Below are 22231 nucleotides of genomic sequence, written 5' to 3'. Positions count from 1 at the left end.
TCTCAAAATGTTCACTATAGTTGAAACTCATCCATTTTCCCTCTTTTCCTGTGATTGAAATGGAAAAACTTATTATATATAATAATTGATAATTGTATGTAAAATCAATATATATTGTGAATCTAGATGATCTGTGAAATAAATTCGTTGTTGGTAATGTTATATATTTTCTACTATATTTGTTTTTTAACGAATCCTATCCTATATCTTTTTGAGACTTACCTAATAGATTACAATATTTCAAAATTCAAAGTGGATTTAAATTCATAAACTTATTAATTTACCGTTAGTTCTGCAAGACATTCCTATCTGTAATTTGAACATATAGTAGACACCAATTTGGTAAGTTATTTTTGGTTAACTCTTAGTAAATACATTAAGAGGTGTCTATCCAAGTAGAAACATCATTGGAATCACAATTACGATTTTCTAATCCTAATAAAAGCGTTTATGAAAAATATTTGTCTCCCTTTCCCCTCTTCGGAAAATAATAAAATATGTAATTATAGGTTTAAATGTCCGATTTTACAAGAACTTTATAATTTGATGACCACATAGGGTTGTGTATGCTGTTGGGAGACACCAAAAAGAGCGGATCAGTAAAAACATACTTTATCGATGGAGCTCCACTAGTGGGAACCAATGTTCGCAAGTGCGATTTCACCAGAACCAAAAGAAAAAATATCTCAATCCCTTAAATCAATCCTCGAAATTTATTCGAAACCTCATGAAAAAAATAAAATATATAGATTGACTAAAAATCACATTTTATAAATCTTAGCCTGAAGTTGACCATGGTAACCTTATGTTTCTTAAACGTCAAAAGTTCAACCAATGACCCAAAACACTCTCGAATACCTTGGATACATTCCAACTATCCAACAAAGTTAAAAATCTTCTTTCAAACTATCACAAACTGAGACTACTCCCTAGTCACAACACTATTCTTAGAGCCACAGATGACCGCAAGATAACCTCATGGTCTGACATGACACTAAGATTGAACATAAATAAGCAACATCTGAAAGTAACTAAAACTAATGCTTTCACGACCCAAGCCTAAGAACTAGACGTTACACGGCGAATCAGACACTCGGAGGTACCTCACCCAAGCCTCTTAGTAGTCATTTAGATTTTCATAGGTAATGACATCAATAACTGCGCAAATAAATGCGATAATGAGACTAAGGGAAATGACATAGAATGAGAGCCAACCATAATCTTAGATCATTATACATTTACATCCAGACATACCTCTACTAATAGACTTGGTGGGGCCTAAGACATGTTCCTAGCTCACCCTCAAATATAGTGTCAAAAGATAACCAAAAGTCTACACATATCATAAGCTAGAAAAGAAATTAGGTGTTTTCCCCAAAACAGGGAAACTCACCAACTATGTAGCCTTCAATGAATCAACTAACCACGTGGAGGTGAATGTGGAGCAACGTCGGTCACTACTTGGTGATATCATGTAGGCAAAAGGGTATGCATTACTACTTTGAATATACTAAGTATGTAGGCATACACAGACATGTAAGTAATATTAGAACATTAATGTAGTATAAACAATAGTGCAATGCTAGCATAATCCATCATGTAAATAATATTTGAAACATTAATTTTGTGAGAAGATGATCATAACTAACATTTAAAACCATGCGAATTATTACATGAAATATAATGTAACCCCCTACATTGGTACAGGAAAACTACTTGCTAGGTAGAGTTATGTCAAACTTCGTTCATTTCTTTAACTTTAACTTTAAGGGGTATTTGTGGATCTACTAGCCTAAGCCTAGAAGGACTCCTATGTTGATACATAGTTAAAGAGACAAGGGGTTGCTACTAGGGTTCCCTTACCGAATTCCACCTCAATTTCCTATTCGGTGTTAACTTAATCTCACGGAATAGCCATATAATGTAACAACATAATCATTTACATAGATCATAAAAATATCATTCAGTAGAATAGCTCATTAAAACCTTTGATTTAGTTCACACAAGTGAGAATTGACCTTTCACAAGAGAAATACATCATTTTATCATTCATTCATTTCATAAAACTCCCTTTGATCATAAACATTTGCTTTCATGAGATCTTTAGACTTAGCATAAAACATGAATTTAATATTTAACTTCATGAACATGCATGCATACGAAGACTTAGGAAAATCTTAAATGTAAGAGTCTTAAATATTTGAGAATGAATAACTTAGTACCGTAGTCTTGAGTAGAAAGAAAAATATGAGGATATCGCTTCATCATATTCACTTCTACTTTTCATGTAGCTCTTTCAACTCGCTGATTTCTCCAAAGGACTTTGACCGATGTAACTTCTTTGTTCCTTAATCTCTTAACTTTCTGATCCAAAATTCTAACTGGAACCTCTTCATAGGTCAAGTTTTCTTCAACATTCACTACTTCCGATGAGACAAAGGAACTAGGTTCACCCAAATATTTTTCTCAACATAGACACATGGAACTCTGGATGACCATGGCCATTTCCAAAGGCAATTCTGACTCGTAATCAACCTTGCCAACTCGTCTAAAAATTTTATAAGGCCCTACTTACCTAGGGCACAATTTCCCCTACTTACCAAACTGAACTACACCCTTCATGAGTGAAACCCTCAAGTATATCCAATCATCCACATTAAACTCAAGATCGTTTCTCCTAGTGTTGGAAAAGGACTTTTGATGACTTTGATCCATCTTCAACCTTTATCTAATGAAACTCACCTTCTTCAAAGAATCAAGCACCAAATTGGGACCTACATAGGTCATTTCACCCACTTCGAACCAATAAACTAGAGACCTACATTGTCTCCCATACAAAGCCTCAAACGATGCCATCTCAATTCTTGAGTGGTAGCTATTATTGTAGATGAACTCGATGAACGGTAGATGATCATCCAAACTCCCTTTGAACTCCACCACACAAGCCCTTAACATATCCTCAAGTGTTTGAATTGTCCATTTGGCTTTCCCATTGGTTTGAGGATAGAATGCGGTTCTTAGCTCACCTTGGTACCAAGACCCATTTGAAATAATCTCCAAAAATGAGAAGTGAATTGGATGCCATGATCTGAAATATTCAACAAAGGCAAAAAATGCAACCTCACCAATTCTCGAATATATAGCTTAGCATAATCCTCGGCACTATAACATATCTTGACCGATAGAAGTGAGCCGGACATAGTCATCCTATCAACAATCACCCAAATCGAATCATGATATTTTCTAGTATAAGGCAAACCCACTATAAAGTCCTTATTCATATCTTTCCACTCCCAAGTAGGAATTTCAATGTCTTGGGCTAGGCCACCTGGGCTTTGATGTTCGGCCTTAACTTGTTAGTAATTTAGACACTTGGCCACGAACCTTGCTATGTCCTTCTTCATGTCATCAATAAAGCTCTTTTAAGTCTCGATACATTTTAGTGGAACTGGGATGAATAGAGTATGAAGAATTATGATCCTCCTTCAAGATCAAACCCCTTAGGCCATCCACATCCGGAACACATAACCGACCTTAGTAATGAAGTAACCCATCTCCCCCTTATGAAAAGAACTCTACTTTATTTTCCTTTACCAACCTCTTTAACTCTACTAATATCGGGTCAAGGTCTTTTTTTGAATTAACATCTACCACAAAGTCGATTTGGACCCATTATGAACAACCATACCACCGTCACTGGAAAAACTCAACTTCACCCCTAATCTAGCCAATAGGTGAACATGTTTCACCAACTCCTTCTTCCCTTCACCAACATGGGCCACACTTCCCATAGATACCCTACTAAACGCATCAACAACAACATTTGCCTTACCCTGATTATAATGCACACTCATGTCACAGTCCTTGAGGAGTTCAAGCCACCTTATTTACCTTAAATTGAGGTCCTTTTAGGTGAACACATATTGCAAACTTTTGTGATCGGTGAACACATCCATTTGTACCCCATAGAGGTAATGCCGCCAAATATTTAAAGCAAATACAACGAATGCTAACTCAAGATCATGGGTAGGGTACTTATGCTCATGCACTTTCATTTTTCTAGAAGCATAGGCTAGAACTTTGCTATTTTGCATCAAGGCACAACCCAAACCAATATTTAAAGTATCACAATAAACCACAAACCCTTTTAACCCTTTTTAGGTAGAGTCAAAATAGGAGCGAAGGTAAGTCGATCTTTCAAAGTTTGGAAACTACTCTCACACTCATCTTTCCATAGTAACTTTGCCTTCTTTTGAGTCAACTTCATCATTGGATACGGATGGAAGAGAACCCTTCAACGAATCTTCTATAATACCCAGCTAGACCCAAAAATCTCCTAATGTCCAAAGGACACAATGGTCTAGGAAAATTCTTTACCGACTCTATTTTCTTAGGATCAACCTTGATTCCATCACCGGACATTATGTGACAAGAAACACCACTTCTTTTGACCAAAATTCACACTTACTAAATTTTACAAACAATTATCTATCCCTCAAGGTTTGAAGCAAAACTCTCAAGTGATCCTTATTTTCTTTCTTACCCCGAGGGTAAATCAAAATGTCATCAATGAAAACCACCACAAATGTATCAAGGTAGGGTTAGAACACCCTATTCATTAGGTCCATAAACACTGCCGATATATTTGTCAACCCAAACGACATTACTACAAGATCAAAGTGACCATACCTTGTTCGAAATACCAACTTGGGAATGTTGCACTCCCTCACCCTCAGTTGATGATATCCGGATGGAAGAATGATCATGAAGAAATGACTTGGCCCTTGCAATTGACTAAACAAGTCATCTATCCTAGGGATTGCGTACTTATTTTTAATGGTCACCTTATTCAGTTAATGGTAATCTATGCTCATTCAGAGTGACTCATCTTTCTTTTTTGCAAACAATATGGGAGCACTCCATGGAGAAATACTTAGCCTAATGAATCCCTTCTTCAACAAGTCCTTTAATTATTCCTTTAGTTAATTTAATTTTGCCGGTGCCATTCGGTCAGTACGAATAGAGATAGGTAGGGTATCAGAGAGAAGATCAATACTAAAATAAACTTTCCTTTTAGGATGGACACTAGGAAGGTCATCAGAAAAGACATCGGGAAACTCATTGACTATAGAAACCATGTCAAGAGAAGGACTTTCGGAGTGGACATCCCTAAACCTCACAATATGGTACATGCAACCCTTAAAAACCAAATTTTGGGTCTTAAGATAATAAATGAACCTACCCTTCACTACTGAAGCATGAACCATTCAAGAATAGACTCATTTGGGAATTGAAACTTGACTTTACGAGTCCTACAATTTATAGAGGCATAAGATTCATGCAACCAATCTATCCTAAGAATAATGTCAAAATCTACTATGTCAAGCTCTATGAGATCACAAGAAATAACTTTATGTAAAATAGACACGGGATAACTATTATAGACCCTTTTAGCAACAATCGACTTACCAATAGTGATAGACAGCAAATAGGGCTCAACTAACATTTTGAGTAACACATCAAACCTATTAGCTAGGAATGGACTAATAAATGAAAAATTGGCACCCAGATCTAATAATGCATACATATCAAAAGCAAAGACCTTTAACATAGAGGTAATAACATTAGGTGCTTCCTCAACCTCTTGCCTCTCATGCAAAATATAAAATCGGTAGGTGCATTGGCTACCTCCTTCAACTTGTTGACCATGACTAATATGTCCTTGAGGCCTACCACCACAACCTTTACAATGTCTAGCATGGTGGCCCAGCTTGCCATACTTGAAGAATGTAATGGAGCCGGTGTAAGACCCAAAAATTTAGTAAGTTAAAATCATAGGATTCACACATGAAATTATTGAAACATATAATTTTTGCGACCAGGTGATGTTCAAGGAAGGATATCACGGGCCATGGTATGCACCACAGACTGTGGTGAGCCTCTGTGGTGTTAACCTTGAGACTCATTCCTATAGGGTAAGGACCACGACAGGGCACCACGTACTGTGGTGAGTACTATAAACCATGAAGCCCTTCATGGTGACCCTTATCCCAAGGCTTCAGAAAAGAGATCCAAAGGCTAGGACCACGCCTCACCACCACAGGCCATGTAGCCCCTCACGGACCGTGATGGGTGTCGTAGTGGTCACTCCTACAGACTAACCTGTAGGGCCTGTACTATGCCCACGCTTCACTAGATATAAGGTACTCCATGTACTGTGAAGAGTTCCGTAGAGGAGGTTCTGAAACTCTTCCCTGCAACTCCCAAAAATCCAATTCCAAGTTAATCATAACGGATACTACCATAGGCCGTGATGAGCTTACGGACCATGATGGGTCCTCCATGGTGAGTTCCATTTCAATGAAGGGTATTTTAGTCATTACCTATTATTTCATTAATTAATGTGGATGTTTTTAGGACTAGATTCATCACAAAATTTTCCTAAATACTACTAAAACTGTTATTTTCTCTCATTATTTCCCAATCAACTTTAAGGCTTCTCTCTCAAGGATCATTCAAGGGTTCATCTTCCTCATCATGTTTGGCTAGGGTATCTTCAAGAACAAGTCGCCTTTTTCTTCTACTCTTATGCCTAAAGTATTTTGACTATATGATAAATTATGTTTATTTACCCAATTCTTTTCAAGCTTTACTTTAAGGTATGTGGATGTTTACCCATGATTTTTTTGAGCCATGTAGTCCAAAACTCTTTAAACTAAATATCTTGATTTCAAATAATATTTTCTTATGGGTCATCCTTATTTTAACTTAATAGCATGAATCATGGTTAAACTAATAATTATTGGTCTATTTTGATGTAAAATGATTTCATATATATGAATTGATGAATTGCAAGTATTTTCTCTATTTATCTCTTTAAAAGTGCTTGAAATTCATGGTGGGTTGTTTAAATCATGATTTTTAATTAATAAATTTCAAAGTATTTATGCATATTTATTTGCATACATGTTTAAAATTTGAAGTGATTTAAACCCATCTAGTTTTACTATGTTTTCAATGAAGTTTGACTTGAAAGTTTTGACTCTAAATGAATGTTTATGAAAGCAATATCTATAATCAAAAGGGTTTCTTATAAAATGAAAGAATGATGAAAAGAAAAGAATGGTGGATTCTTTATGTAATAAGGACAATTTTCTCATATTTGAATTACCAAAGTTTTAATGAGCTATTCTATCGAATATGATATTTTAAATTCTCAAGATATATGCTATGACTATTTTGAAGTATTAAACTATTCTGTGGGATTGACTTAGCACCGAATGGGTCATTGAGGTGGGATTCGGTAAGGCCTAGTAGAAACCCTTTGTCTAATTAACTATATGCCAACATAGGAGCCCTTGTAGGGTTAGCCTAATGGATCGATGAAAGCCCTTAAAGTTAAAGTTAAAGAAATGAATGAAGTTGATGGAGTTCTACTCGGAACGTAGTCTCCTCGGCCAAAGTAGGGGTTATGTTGGATTCTATCTAATAGCTCATATGGTCGTTAATGTCGGTTATGGTCATTTTTCCATAAAATGAATGTTTTAAAGGATATCTATATGATTGATTTTGCATGCATTGAATTATGTTTCATATTACGTAAATATTTTAATATTTTCTCAATGTTCATGCATGCTTACATACTTATACATTTAAAGTACTAACGCATACTCTTTTACTGATATGATATCACTATGTAGGGACCGGTTCTCCTCCTCATTCTCCTCCACGTGGCTAGTTGAGATTTCATTTAAAGACTACTTTTGGTGAGTTCCAATATTCCGGGAACAATACTTCTTTATCTTTCTAGCTTATGATATGTTGAGATCTTTAGATACTTACTATGACATTTCTTTCTATTATGATTGAGGAAGAGCTAGAGACTTGTCTTAACCCCGTTAAATCTAAAAGTTAGAGGTATTTTTTGATATATGTAAGTTGAAAATTTACTATTATGATTCAGCTTGTTTATTTATTGTCATTACCTATGAAAGGCTAAAAGAATGCTAAGAGGCTTGTTTGAGGTACTTTCTTGTTCCTCATTCGTCATGTCACATCTAGTCCCTAGGCTTGGCTAGTGATAGAAGGTGACTTAGGGCCCTATATGGTGACCTGGGATATAATTATATGAATTATGCAAGCATGATTTTTGCAGCGAAATTAGCTATTCTATATTGTAACATTCCTCAAAATGCTCATAAGTGACTTAAGAATGCCTTGGGAATAAGTCAATTATGTAACGCATTTTTCGTATATGATTTAGCAAAGACGAGTCTGAAATATCGATTAGGGGATCAAAACCTGTAGAAAAATGGTCTCGGAAAATTTTTAGGACCCGTATAGCGACAGAAAAAAGTTTTTAAGAAATTGCGCATAACTTTGAAGTGAGCAGCATCTCCGCGTCACCCATTTATTCCTATTCAATGTAAATTTTTCCTGCATCAAAATTTGGCAAAAAATCGCAGACGGCATGGTTTTTGTCCGAATTCCGTTTTTAAGCAAGGGGACTTTAGACTATTCCCTAATTGTTATTTAATGAACCTGGATATTTTTAGGGCCTAATTCTACTCTATAAACTACCCCAAGCCCTTAAATTTATTCATACTAAAATAATTAACCTACTCAAATATTCCTCTATCTACAAAGGCTCTCAAGAACTCCATTGAATACTTTCAAGAAATTCACTCAAGCTCTCCATCAAAACTCTCAAATTCTTCCAAATTATTTTTCCTTCTCACATAAGGTATTGGGTATTGATTCATTGATTCTTTCATCCATGAAGCCTAATTAATATCTCAAGTTTTCTATTAAATTAAAGTATGTAATTTTATGGATTTTATAATCTATATTCCAATTGCATGAATTATTATAATGATTATGATTATGAGTCTATTTTAATAGAATATAATGATTATTGCATTGAATTGAAGAGGTTTTCCATAAAATTTTCTATATTGATCTTTAGGGTTCATGATATGAATTATGGATATTTTCAATTATACTTCCAATGATATTTTCTTTATGAATTATGTATGGGCTGATAGAAAGAATATAATTATACATGTTTTCAAGTCAGTTTCATGATTTTCAAATCAATTGATCGTGCATTCATGTTTTACCCTAATTCCTAATTATGAATTATGATCATGTATTTCAATGATGATAATGATTTATAAGTATGTTTCAAATCATGATTTTCATTCAAATTATGGAAAAGGTAGCTTAGGGCTCAATGTGGTGCCTTAAGGAATTATATGAATTATGTATGCATGAGTTGTAGTGTGAAAGGACAATACCCCGTATTGCACTTATGTTATGTAATGTGGAAGGCCAATACTCACATTGAAGTTACATTATTAAAATGAGATACTCTATTATTTCAAACCTATGATCATAATTATGATACATGTTGATTATGATGTCTATGCTATGTATGTATTCTATGGGATTTGACTTACTACCAAGTGGTCTTGAGGTGGGGGCCATACCAAAAGCCCTAGTAGCAACCTCATGTCTCTTAAACTATGTGTCACTGTAGGTTGCCTTCATGTCCTAGCTATTGGATCCACATATAGAGTACGTTATGACCCGCTAAGCGGGGTAGAGTCTACCTTGGCAAGTAGATCCTTTTTTTTTGGGTGTAGGGGTAATATCAGGATTCCATGTTATAGCTCGTATGGTCTTATTGTGGGTTAGGGTTCCTATCCCACGTATGTCTGATCTCTTATGTATTTTCATGATCTCAAATATGCTTTTCAAATGCTTTGGTCATTATGATTTTCTCATGTTTTACTTATCTCGTCTTATCATGTACTTTACCTGACCATTGCATTCTATTATTTATATTGCATGTCTTGCCCACATACTTAGTACATTCCAAATTACTAATGCATATTAATGCCTACATTGTCTTATAATGTATGGATTGAGGTTGAGGATCATATCCATCCATGAGACTAGTTGAGCTTTCCTATCCGGCAAAGTTGATGTGAGTCCTTATTTATCAGGGACTAGTTTTCGAGTTGGTTATTGTTTCCAATTTTTTTTTTATATTTTATATTGATGGTGAGCTAGAGAAATATCTTATCCCCGGCCTACATTCAAGAGTAGAGGCATCTAGTTGGATAAATGTTTCGAGTCTGTATTGTCATGTGACATTGTTCATTTACTATTCATGGTTTAGACTCTCTTATGATGTTTCTACTTTTACTTTAGCTTATGTATGCTTACGATATGAAGAAGAGGCTTGGTTGGAGTCCTTTGGTGTTTCAATCACCGTGTTATGACTAGGTCCTATGTTGGGTCATGACAAACTTGGTATCAGAGCACACGGTTCAAGTGTCCTAGGGTATCCATCAGGCCACGTTAAGTAGAGTCTTATTAATGGTTTTGAAGCACACCACATCTATGAATAGGAGGCTATGAGACATTTTAGGAATTCTCACTTCTTTCATGATCTATGTCATGCGGTAGAGTGTATTTTAAGACATCCATTCCCTAATGATTGTATTCTACTTTTTTAAGAAAAAAATTGCTCCAAGAAGACCACCATTGCCAAGGGGAAATAATGCTAATGAGTCCTAATCTCCCCCAGCTCCTCAAGACAATGGTCCTTTACCAGATCAAGTGACTAATGCAGAGTTCCAAACTACCATTACAATGCTAGACAAGGTGCTGACCAATAAAGGGGTTGTAACTCCTCCTAATGTTCCTACTCCAGCCTCAAGAGTGAATGACTTTCCTTATATGAACCCTTTGGAGTTTCATAGCTCAAAAGTTGATGAGGATCCTCAAGAATTCATAGATGAGGTCTACAATATAGTGAGTATCATGGGGGAAACTTCGGAAGAGAAAGCGGAGTTGGCAGCTTACCAACTCAAGGGGGTTGCTCAAGTTTGGTATAGTCAATGGAAGTTGGAGAGGGTAGATGATTATCCTATTGAATGGAAAGCTTTCAAAGTTGCTTTCCTTTATCACTTTTTCCCTCTTGATCTAAAAGAGCATAAAGTGTTGGAGTTCCTAAATCTTCAACAAGGCAATATGGGGATGAGGGACTATCCCCTCAAGTTTACTAAGCTATCCAAGTATGCTCCTTCATTGGTCTTTGATCTATGTTCCCAAGTGAGTCAATTAATATCGAGGGTGTCCGACTTTGGTGCTAAGGAATATTGTACCTATATGCTTGTTTAGGAGATTGATATATCTTGGCTCATGACTTTTGCCAAGCAAATTCAAGGAGAAAATCTCAAGGAGATGAGGATGAGAGATTCTAAGAGGGCCCAATATGAAGGTGGATTCTCCAAGGCTACGGCCGGTGGTAGTAATGGCCGCTCTCAAGAAGGCCAAGGTTCAGGGAAGAAGTTTGCTAAGGATAGGGTGTTATACACTAAATCTCAAGGAGCAAGAGGTGTGAATGCTAGTAGCCTTTCATTTCTTAAATGTGCAAAGTGTTGAAGGAGTCATAGAGGGAAATGCTTGATAGGAATGGGAGCTTGTTTTAGATGTGGCAAGATGGGCCATAAACATTCCGAGTGCCCTTATGTTGCTACAATGGTGGAGAAGGTTATCCTTAAGGTGGCCAAGTGCAACAAAGCACCATAGCTCAAACTAAGAATGGTCAATGCAACAACTGATTCTATGCTCTTCATGCTAGGCAAGATATGGATGAGACTCCCGAGGTGGTCACGGGTATGTTATGGGACTTTAACTTTGATTTTTATTCATTGCTTGTTCCAGGCACTAACTTATATTGTTTTACTCCTTACCTTACTATGATATTTGATGTGTGCGCCAAAGTATTATTATGTCACGATCCAACCCCGTAGGCCGCGATTGGGCCCTACCTGGACCCCCGTATAAACACCTATCAGTTTTAATCAAAATGAACTATGAACAAAGTGATACTATACACAAACTCCAATGGGTCAAAAACTTTTTTTCATAAACCTGTAGTCTCATTCACTTGTATCATAATAGGAAAGGGCATGCGAGTCGACGAGGCTTCCATACCATGAAAACATTTGCATTACGCCATATGAGCACAACTGAAACAAACTTACAAATAACCCACATATGCATGTCTACAGATTTCTAAGAGTAATAACTGTATTATATGGCAGGACAGGGCCCCGCCGTACCCCTGAATAAATAAACATATACATTAATGACCAGCATAAATAATAAGGTTCCAAAATAGCGGAGCACATCCAATATAGCTGAGTGGAAATCCTAAGCTAACGGATCTCCAACATGAACATATGTACCTACGGGCATAAAATGCAGCCCTCCGGAGAACCGGGGGTCAGTACGACATATGTACTGAGTATATAAAGCATAACATATCATAACTGAAACAACAACTGAAATGGGGATACAAAAAACATGTATAATAGTTAACAGATTACTGTACCTGCAACTTAGGACATGCAGTCATACACCTTATCATACCCTATACCCAGCCCTCTAGTGAACTCGGTATCATAATCGTTACATCATAATCACATGTCCTCATATCATCATGTATATTATTTCATTATGTCATCATATACGATATCATATCATCGTATATGGCATAATCTCATATGTCATCATAGTATATCCGGTCCACTCTAGGACTCGGGTTCACAAATGTATCCCTATATTATCATATGCATGCCTATATAAAGTATCCGGCCATTTAGTGAGGGACTCGGTAAATAAATAGTGTACATCTATAGCGTACCATCATCATACAGTAAAATACACCGAGGAACATTCGTCCCGATCCATAATTTAAAATAATGCCAAAGAATATATGGCTCGATCCACATTTTCGTTCATATCATCATATATATATTCGGCCTGGGAAGCGGTGACGAGCATCATCACATACGACGTCATCTTATGCTTCTCTTCATCGTATACGGTATTTCATCCTCGTATACTTTATACATATATATATATCCCCGAGACTTGGTGAACGAATAGTAAAATAGGCACGACCGCTTTCTCGGCCCCCTTTATGGGACTCGGAGAAAGATGAGGTACAGTATGCTCGAGTAGAGTAGTGACAAACTATATGCAACTAAGTCATTATTTGAGACTCAATAAAACAGTCAAGTGAGTCGTCACCTGAAGACCAGAGTATTAATGGTCTTAAGTATCTTCTAAACATCGTTACGGAGCATATCAACTGGAGTTTAAGGAATCATAGACGTGTATCGAGACAAGGTTAAACAACTTATGGAAGTAGAGACATTTGTCTTCGCAGAGACTTTAGGAATAAGAGCTGACATATTCAAGTATTATTCAGCAGATAAGAGACTCGAGGGTAGTTCAACTATTTTAAGAATTCTAATACCAGGTAGTAAATAAAAGTCACAAGTTATACCTGGAGCTTATAACTAGAACTACCTCCACCTAATATCATATGCTATTACATTTATACCTAATATATTCCAAAAGGAAGAACAAACAGGCTTTACATATACTACTGTTCATGATCTAGTAGCCTTGAAAGGCAATAACTCAACTATTACCGAAGTCTTAACATTACAAAGTGAATACATTTTATGAATTACACTTGGAGTTTCACAAGTGGAATTATCCCCACATTTCGTATACAAACCATTCATAACTTATACCTAAGACATGCCAAAAGAAAAGAATAATAGCTCTACATACTTGTTATGGGTTAGTCTTTGTCCTGGTCGCCTTATCGTCCCGTGAATCTAGGTAACATGAAATCAATACGAACATCAACCTTTTTATACCTTTCAGAGTCTTACATTACTTAAGATTATTCATAAACCCCATTCCCCCGCTCGCCTTCTCGACTAGTTCCTTAACTAGTTAAGGCGTTAACGAATATCGAACAACACCTCCCCTATAATGTGCCCTATCTGAATTCCCAATCACGTCCCTAATATCTAAATCCAACCAACAACATAACCAGCATCTCTTATATATAGAAAACTTTGCAACATTATACATTACAACCTCCGAACGACTCGCTCGAAATTACGATATCCAAAGTAGGGTTTCTAGTTTCTATTTTGCGAAACCTTTAATCGTACGAAGCGTGGAATCATGTGGATTTAACCAGAATCTCCCACACCTATTTTAGAACACATTTATACCGCAACACACACCACAAAACCATCAGCATCCTCTAAACACACCACGCCTCACTTCGACTACAATTTAACTATGACGACTTCAATTTAGATTGTTTCTTTCGCTGAGCAGACCCATGATTTTTCCATACTTACAGCAGTATAAAAGGTACATAATAAACTCCATAACATCCCCATAAAGTCCAAATTTAAAGGATAAACCTTACCTTACCCGAAATTGGCCAAACTAGCCAAAATCGCGCCTCGGAACCCTTCTTAGCGCGCTGAAACTGTGTGGACTAGTTGCTATCCATTTTGGCTGCACCAAGCCATGATTTTATACTTCTAATACCTCCATATCATCTTTATATATGCTAGATAATTAATTTACTAAACGAAATTGGGACTTACCTCTTTTTTTTCCTCGTAGCCGTCGGTAGCTTCTCTCTAAACTAGGGTTTTGTTCTTGAGTTTTTGCTGAAGTTTAATGGATCCGAACTGAAGTATAAGAAACATATACATGTATATATGTGGTCCTAGCAGGTTACACGTTTCATCCCCTAGGGATGACATGTGTCCAGGACCTATTGGCCACCGTATCCATACATTGAAGGAGGGGCTGCCACGTGGCAGTGGGGCCCACCTCCCCCTAGCAGGTGGGTCACCTACTTCACCCCAAGAAGGTGGGTCACCTGATTTCTTGAGGTGCTTCCATGTGTCACTCTTCCATTGGCTGCCACGCATCGTCTTTTCCCCTTCCTCGAGGCTTCATAATCTCGTCTTATTTTAAGAACCCGTGTAATCCATACTACGTAAGCTTGATATGTATTTAAGAAACTCAAGTGTATAAGACTTCTAAATTAGTATCTTACATAGGTAAATCAAGTCCTACGACTCATTACTTGGCCTCCAATTCCTTTCAGATTCTTATGACTCTATTTCCAACCTTCTCTACTATAGGGTATCAACATTCTTCTTTCCTTGGAGTCGTTTGATAGTGTCGTAGCTTATCCGGCTCATATGATAATATCTAAAGAACTTAAGAGACATTCCAAGCTCGAGAGTGTGGGGTGTAACATCCTTCCCCCCTTTAGAACATTCGTCCCCGAATGTTGAATAAAACTTCCCTTAAGACTTTATACAAACTGTAGGGAGATTCTCTTCTATTGCAATAACATACATTTTCATCCAAGTAACTAATATATGAGTTCCAGGAGTGGGGGTTTACCCATAGACATTTGGAAATAGGTATGGATACCTGTGTTTCATGTCCTCTTCAGCTTCCCAAGTTATTTGTTCATGATTCTTATTCTGCCACGGCACCTTGACAAAAGCTACGTCCTTAGTTCACACCCCTTTTAATCTGTCGATCCAGGATGGAAATAAGTCACCCCTCGTAGGATAACTCCCTATTACATAGACCTCCTCCCTGGTAAATATTCTGGGAGGGTCGTTTATATACTTATAGAGTATTGATCTGTGAAAACTGAATGTATTGCTTTAAATCGGACAGTTGGTCCCACTCATAGGCTGCTTTATCCATCATAACCCATATAAACTTATACTTCCGTAGAGTGTGAGGTCAGCTTGGACTATAACCTACCTTAATTGCCTTCCATTTTTGAGTCAAGATTCCCATCTCCCATAACAAGCTATCAAGCCTCTGATGCTCCACTTCGTTTAAGCTATTATACAATTCCTCTTAATTCAACTTGTAACACCTTAGGTATGCTATCTTACTCTTTTACTCAGATATTCTTTCTAGTTCTACTACCCAACATTATGTTGTAATTCTTACACAAACATTTGTAGGTACTTAGAGAAATTCAGAAAATGCCTTAGCATCATGATACTAAAGGCTTACCTCCTTCAGTCGAGGTCAGGGCTCCACTATGGCTTTTGTCCTTAATATCGATTATATCTTACTAGTTTTGCCTCGAACCATCTTACACTTTTCCTTAATCAATTCTAAATGTGGCCATCATACTGCTATTATCGACTTCTTTTTATCGAGTAATCCCTTGATCTTACTCTTAATATGCCAATGTTTGTATGCCGCACAACTATTCTTGTGTTATTTGCATGAAGTGCGTTCCATTTTAGTTTTAATCTTTCTTGCTCTTGGCTTACTCTGCTCTACATGTGTCATTGTACTACCACACACTTACAGTCTCTTTTGTCATACTTGTTTCATTTCCTTTTTTATTTCCCAGGGGGTCACCCATCCCAGTGCTACTTTCACCCAAGCATGCATAACTTCGGAGTTTTAACATAATCTGATGCATTAGTGAGGGTATGATCATGTCCATCCCTTATGGGGTCTCGTTTAAAGTTTAAGCGTTCTCATTTACATACGATAGCGTCGGTTGATTTTCTCTTATGCTTGTACTTCTCTTGTCCACTTCTCCCCTTTTAGGGTGTACCTATGTCATCCTCTATTTATTTTCAGCTATTCACATGCGAATGATTCTACTCCAACATTTTTAACATGCTGCACCATGTCCACATCTTCTGTTAGATTGTCCATACGTTTGATTGTTCTTATAACAACCCCTAGCACAACCATAGAGTGCTTTGGTATTTGCAATATATCATATATAATCTCATCTGATGGTTGGTACTCAAGTAACATCCGTAATGTAGCAGTGCATTCAAAGCCATATTCCATTCATCTCAATCAGTAATTGGCTCGTGCCCATGGTCGGTTAAAACTCTCCACTCGAGAGTACTTATACTTTGATGATCTGTGTTTCGAGCTTCATCATAACACTAGCCTGATTCTATGGATACCACTTATTCTTTTAATAACCTCATAATGCAGCAGTTGTTTTGTAAATCGACATTCTCTCTCCTTGCAAGATCTCACTAATCTCTAAAGTGGAGTCACAAATACATAATACTTCTTTATGCCTCATGAGCTTTCATCTTTGTCGTGTTCTTAAGGCTCACTTCTAATCCTGCTTAAAACCATATCAACTTCGTTGTAGTAGTGGCCTTATCTTCTCGCCTTTTTATCATACTATGCCTTCAGTTCATAACTATCTATTTCCCTTTTCGTTCGATACTCATACTTAATTAATCACATCTATCTCGAGTATCTCCCCTAGTAATCCTTTCACTCCTCTTGTCTATGTCCATTTGTTTTTGTGCTCAAGAAGTTCCATGTTACTCCTATATCCTCCGAAAACATTAGTTTTACAGGACCTTCCTTTCTCCTTTTCAAAACATTTCTTGTTTATCTCTATCTACTCATAGTATACCAGTCATTTCTGGCATTCATCCTGTCTTGTTGCTCGTTTTCACTTTCGCTACCCTTTGACCTTTTATTCTAAACTCTCTCTATAAAGTTGTGCAAGTCCTTCTTACTCGTTCACTATTTGCCCTTCTATTCTTCCTAAATCACCTCGTATCCTTCAATTACTTCTTTACTAGGCTTTCCTTACTCTCATAACGATCTTCGTTATATTCACATAGTATCTTCTTCGCATTCAATCCCATAGTATAACACTGTTTAACCTTCTTCATGATTCTTACTATGGGTTACTTACCCTTCTTAGTTAGTCTTATCCTTAACGTCTCACCAGCTGTCTTATTAATACTTCACATCCGTCACCATCCTTTGTCCCTTGTACTCTCGTCTTCATCATATTATTACTTCTTTTAACTATAACTTGTCATAGTTTATCCTTATGTGCCAATTACATCGGTGCCTTAATATATCGTTCTATTCAGATCTATCAGTCTTTCCTAAGTCAATTTCGTTGGCTTATAGGTCCTTTCCAACTTCGTTCTACTATACCAGTATTGACCTCCTTTCTATTGCCATTAATTTCTTAACTTATTTCTCAAGTCGGCCATACTTGTTTAGTCAAATATCATCATTGTTGTGAGAACAACCTTTCAAGATATACTACAACCCTGTATCTTATTCTCTTTTTATTTCTATGAAAATTTGGGCAAAGTTTCCTCTGTATTTCTTACTATCTCAACACCTGCACGCAGAAAATACCAACAAAGCCTTACAGGGCACATATTTATATTCATATAGTCATGACATCAATAACTTGCAAAAATAAATAGGATAATGGGACTAAGGGAAATAACATAGAATAAGAGCTAACTACAATCTTCGATCATTATACATTTATGTCCAAACATATCACTACTAATAGACTTTGTGGAGGCTAATACATGCCCCTATCTCACCCTCAAATGTAGCATCAAAAGTAACAAAAGATAACCAAAAGTCTACACATATCATAAGCTAGAAAACAAATGGGATATTTTTACTGAAATATGGGAACTCACCAACTATGTAGCCTTCAACGAGTCAACTAGCCATGTGGAGGTGAATGAGGAGCAATGTAAGTCCCTACATGGTGATATCATGTAAATAAAATTTGAAACATTCATTTTATAGGACAATGACCATAACCAATATTTAAGGCATCCTAGCTATTACATGGAATCCAACATAACCCCCTACGTTAGCACAGGGAGACTACTTGCCTAGTAGAGCTCCGTCTAACTTCAGTCATTTTTTTAACTTTATCTTTAAGGGATATTTTTGGATCCACTAGCCTAAGCCTACAATGGCTGCTATTTTGTCACATAGTTAATGAGACAAGGGGTTGCTACTAGAATTCTCTTGCCAAATCCCACCTCAATTCCCCATTCGTGCTAAGTCAATCCCACCAAATTGCCATATGATGTAAGAACATAATAATTTACATAGTTTTAGATCATCAAAACATCATTCGGTAAAATATCTCATTAAAACCATTCATTTGGTTCAAATAAGTAAGAATTTTCCTTTCATAAGTGGAATACATCATTTCATCATCATTTCATCATTCTTTAATTTCATAAGACTCTCTTTGATCATAAACATTTGTTTTCATAAACTTTTATTTTAGAGTTAAAGCTTTCAATTCAACTTCATTGAGAATATAGTGAAACTAGGTGGGTTCTATTCAGTCAACTTTTGAATCATTCAAATCCTTGATAGTAACCATGAGAGTAATTTAGTGCATCAATTTGAAACATCTTCAAATAAACCCACCAATATGTGGTTGTTGATTCTATTTGTTGTGTATGTCTGGTTGGATGTCAGCGGAGTGAGTGGCATAGGGGAGGTGTTGCCCAACTATCAAGAAATAATCTACTAATGTTAAAGTACACTTTATGCCTTTTCGTAGCTTAACTATAGTCCTGATGTATTAATATAGGTTGAGATATTTGGACAATGTATACTCATCGAATCACGGATTAAGTTTCAAAGGTATGTAAAGCTATCCCTTCTTTCTTTTGGCATGTCTTATATTTAAGTGATGAATGATATGAGCTTGGGTAATTCTATTCATTAGTTCGGATTGTGATTCACGATCCTTATTCACTTCTTCATATTAGAACTCCTAAGGTGATTGAGTTATTTTCCTCGAGTCCTCTATACGTTGGATAGTAGCTAGTATAGAGTTCCTATTCTTAGAGACACTATAATGATTAATATCCTTAACTTTGAATAGTTTTTTTTGCATTATCTTGATACATGACAAATGATTCCTGAGGCTCTATTTGATATAGTTCATATTGATATGCAAATAGTGCTTAACGTGACTATTGCCTTAATATTTGAGTGTTAGTTATTACACTGATTCCATTGAGTCTCAGATGATGATCTGATTGTGTATGGTTGCTCATGATATTGTACTAGTTCATGCCTCAATATGTATTTCACTGAGTCTTGGGCTGGGTATGTTATTGTACACAGTATTATGACTTTATTCACTGAGTCGCTTACTAGAGGGCTGGGTATAAAATATGTATATGGCGATATGATGATATTATTATGGCACTGAGTCCCATAATGGGCTGGGTATGGTATATGATAATGATATACATGCTTTAATTTCATAAAATACAGTTACAGTGACTTCTTGATTATCGTACTTGTCTCCTGGAAATCTCTACTTCTGTATGATTATTTTTATCGTATTTCATGCTTTACAGACTCAATACATAACTCGTACTGACCCTCTTTCTTCGGGGGGAGGGGGGGACTGCATTTCATGCTCGCAGGTACAGATACTCACTTTAGTGATCCTCCAACTTAGGACCCCTATTCATTTGTCTTGGAGTGCTCCATTATCTCGGAGCCTAGACTTTTGGTATAGATCCTTTTGATGTATATATAAATATTTATCCAGGGGTACGGCGGGGCCCTATCCCGTCATATGTTACTGTTGATATTCTTAGAAGTCTGTAGATATACGTGTGGGTTGTATGGATGTTGTTCAGTTGTGTCACCATGACTTATTTTGGGACGTTCCCATACGTAGTGGAAGCCTTGTTGTCTTGCGTAAATATTTAGGGATGTTTTCATATAGTAACAGCCTTGTCGGCTCGTGTATTATGATATTTTGGTTGATTGTGATTTCTCAGGAGATAGGTTACCATGATACATGTATGTAACTTTTTGAGATGATATATTTTCATGAAGACTCAATGTTGTGTTTAGTATCAATTTGATGATGTCTAACAGCTATGTACACGAGTGTCCAACTCGGGCCCTAGTCAAAGCCTATGGGATGGGTCATGATATTTCCAACTTCTGGGGTCTTACAAATGTGGAAGCTAGAATTGCAATATTCTATCCAAATCAAATAGACAAATATTTGAACATACCTGAGCTAAAGATAAACTAACGGTTTGAAATCCTCTACTGAGATGAGTTTCTAGGACAAGCCACTAGCTAACTTTATATGTTTGTAAACTAAAAGTAAGTACTGAATAAAAGATAACATTTTTCCTCAGAAGATGAGGTTTCACCAGAACACTATCCACGGCTCGAATGCTGACTATCTAAACCTATATTACCAAATAATATAGAAAAAAAGTATACAATTAGTACTTTGAACGTACTGAGTAAGTAGGATAATTTATAATAGACATGATAACTAAAATACTGAACTATAAAACATAACTGATGCAATGACCAAGTAAATAACATGAAATCTTATAAAATGTTGTATTGAAATACTAAATATTGGTCATGCAATGATTGAGAAAATAAGTATAGAGATAATAAAACCGACATATAACCATATGATCCACTACATCCAGTTTGATGTATAGTCCCATCGAAAGGGCCTAATATACTTTTTCATAATACAAAGGTTGATCTGAGCTAATGTGGATCCACTAATCTAATGTTTATAAAAGACTAAGTAGCCAGCCTCAACTAACGTGAGATAGCTTAAATCCTATGATAGCACGTAGTTTTGAAACTTAGGGATCGCTGCTAAGGAACCCTTCGGATGTTGACCATGAGCCTTCATCCCTAAGTTTGCTCGATTCTAAGTAAAACCCCATGGATAGGGGCTTTCTTTCATATTGGTGTGCATACTTGGTCAAAACATGATGATTTAATCTTTCAACACCCATTCCAATGTCCTTAAAGTTCCAATGAAGTTCGTTCTTTGAGTTCTACTTTCAAGTTGTCGCGAAACCTTGCCAAACTCAAGTCAACTTAGAACTTCTTGCATATTTTTCTTTCCTTTTGATATCACCTCAGAACAAATCTACCAACATCCTTCAAGATCAATCAAATTTCCACATAACCATGCCAAATACTATCAACCCAAGCGTGCTTCAATTTTCTTGAAAACTAACTAAAAACACATATCAAACTAACAAAATGCGCTTAAGAACTAACAATAACTTCTTCTTTTTAGTGTTGTACATGTCTTATTTTGGCGACACATCAACACCCTCAACTTAGAATTGTAACTTGTCCTCAAGAAAAAACAAAATCTCAAACCAAACGACGCGCAAATACAAGCAACTTATAGGAAACATATAGCATCCCTCCAACATAAACTCATGCCCAACTACCCTTATAGGAAACATATGCACTCATGCTCTAGCCACTCTCTAGGATTAATTCATGACATTGTACTATTTATAGCTGAAACAAATCAACACAAATAGTTACAGACCAGTCAATGTAGCAACCAAATAAAACAATCACAGTGCCCTCACTACAAAGAAGTCTCTCACACAGTGTATATAAGTAAAACAGAGACTAAAACAAGATTACTCGCACTCTCAAAAGAAGTTCAAAATAATGCAAAAGTAAA

This window comes from Solanum dulcamara, chromosome 10 (genome assembly GCF_947179165.1).
Source record: "Solanum dulcamara chromosome 10, daSolDulc1.2, whole genome shotgun sequence".
NCBI lineage: Eukaryota > Viridiplantae > Streptophyta > Magnoliopsida > Solanales > Solanaceae > Solanum > Solanum dulcamara.
Note: the sequence above shows the minus strand (reverse complement) of the source record.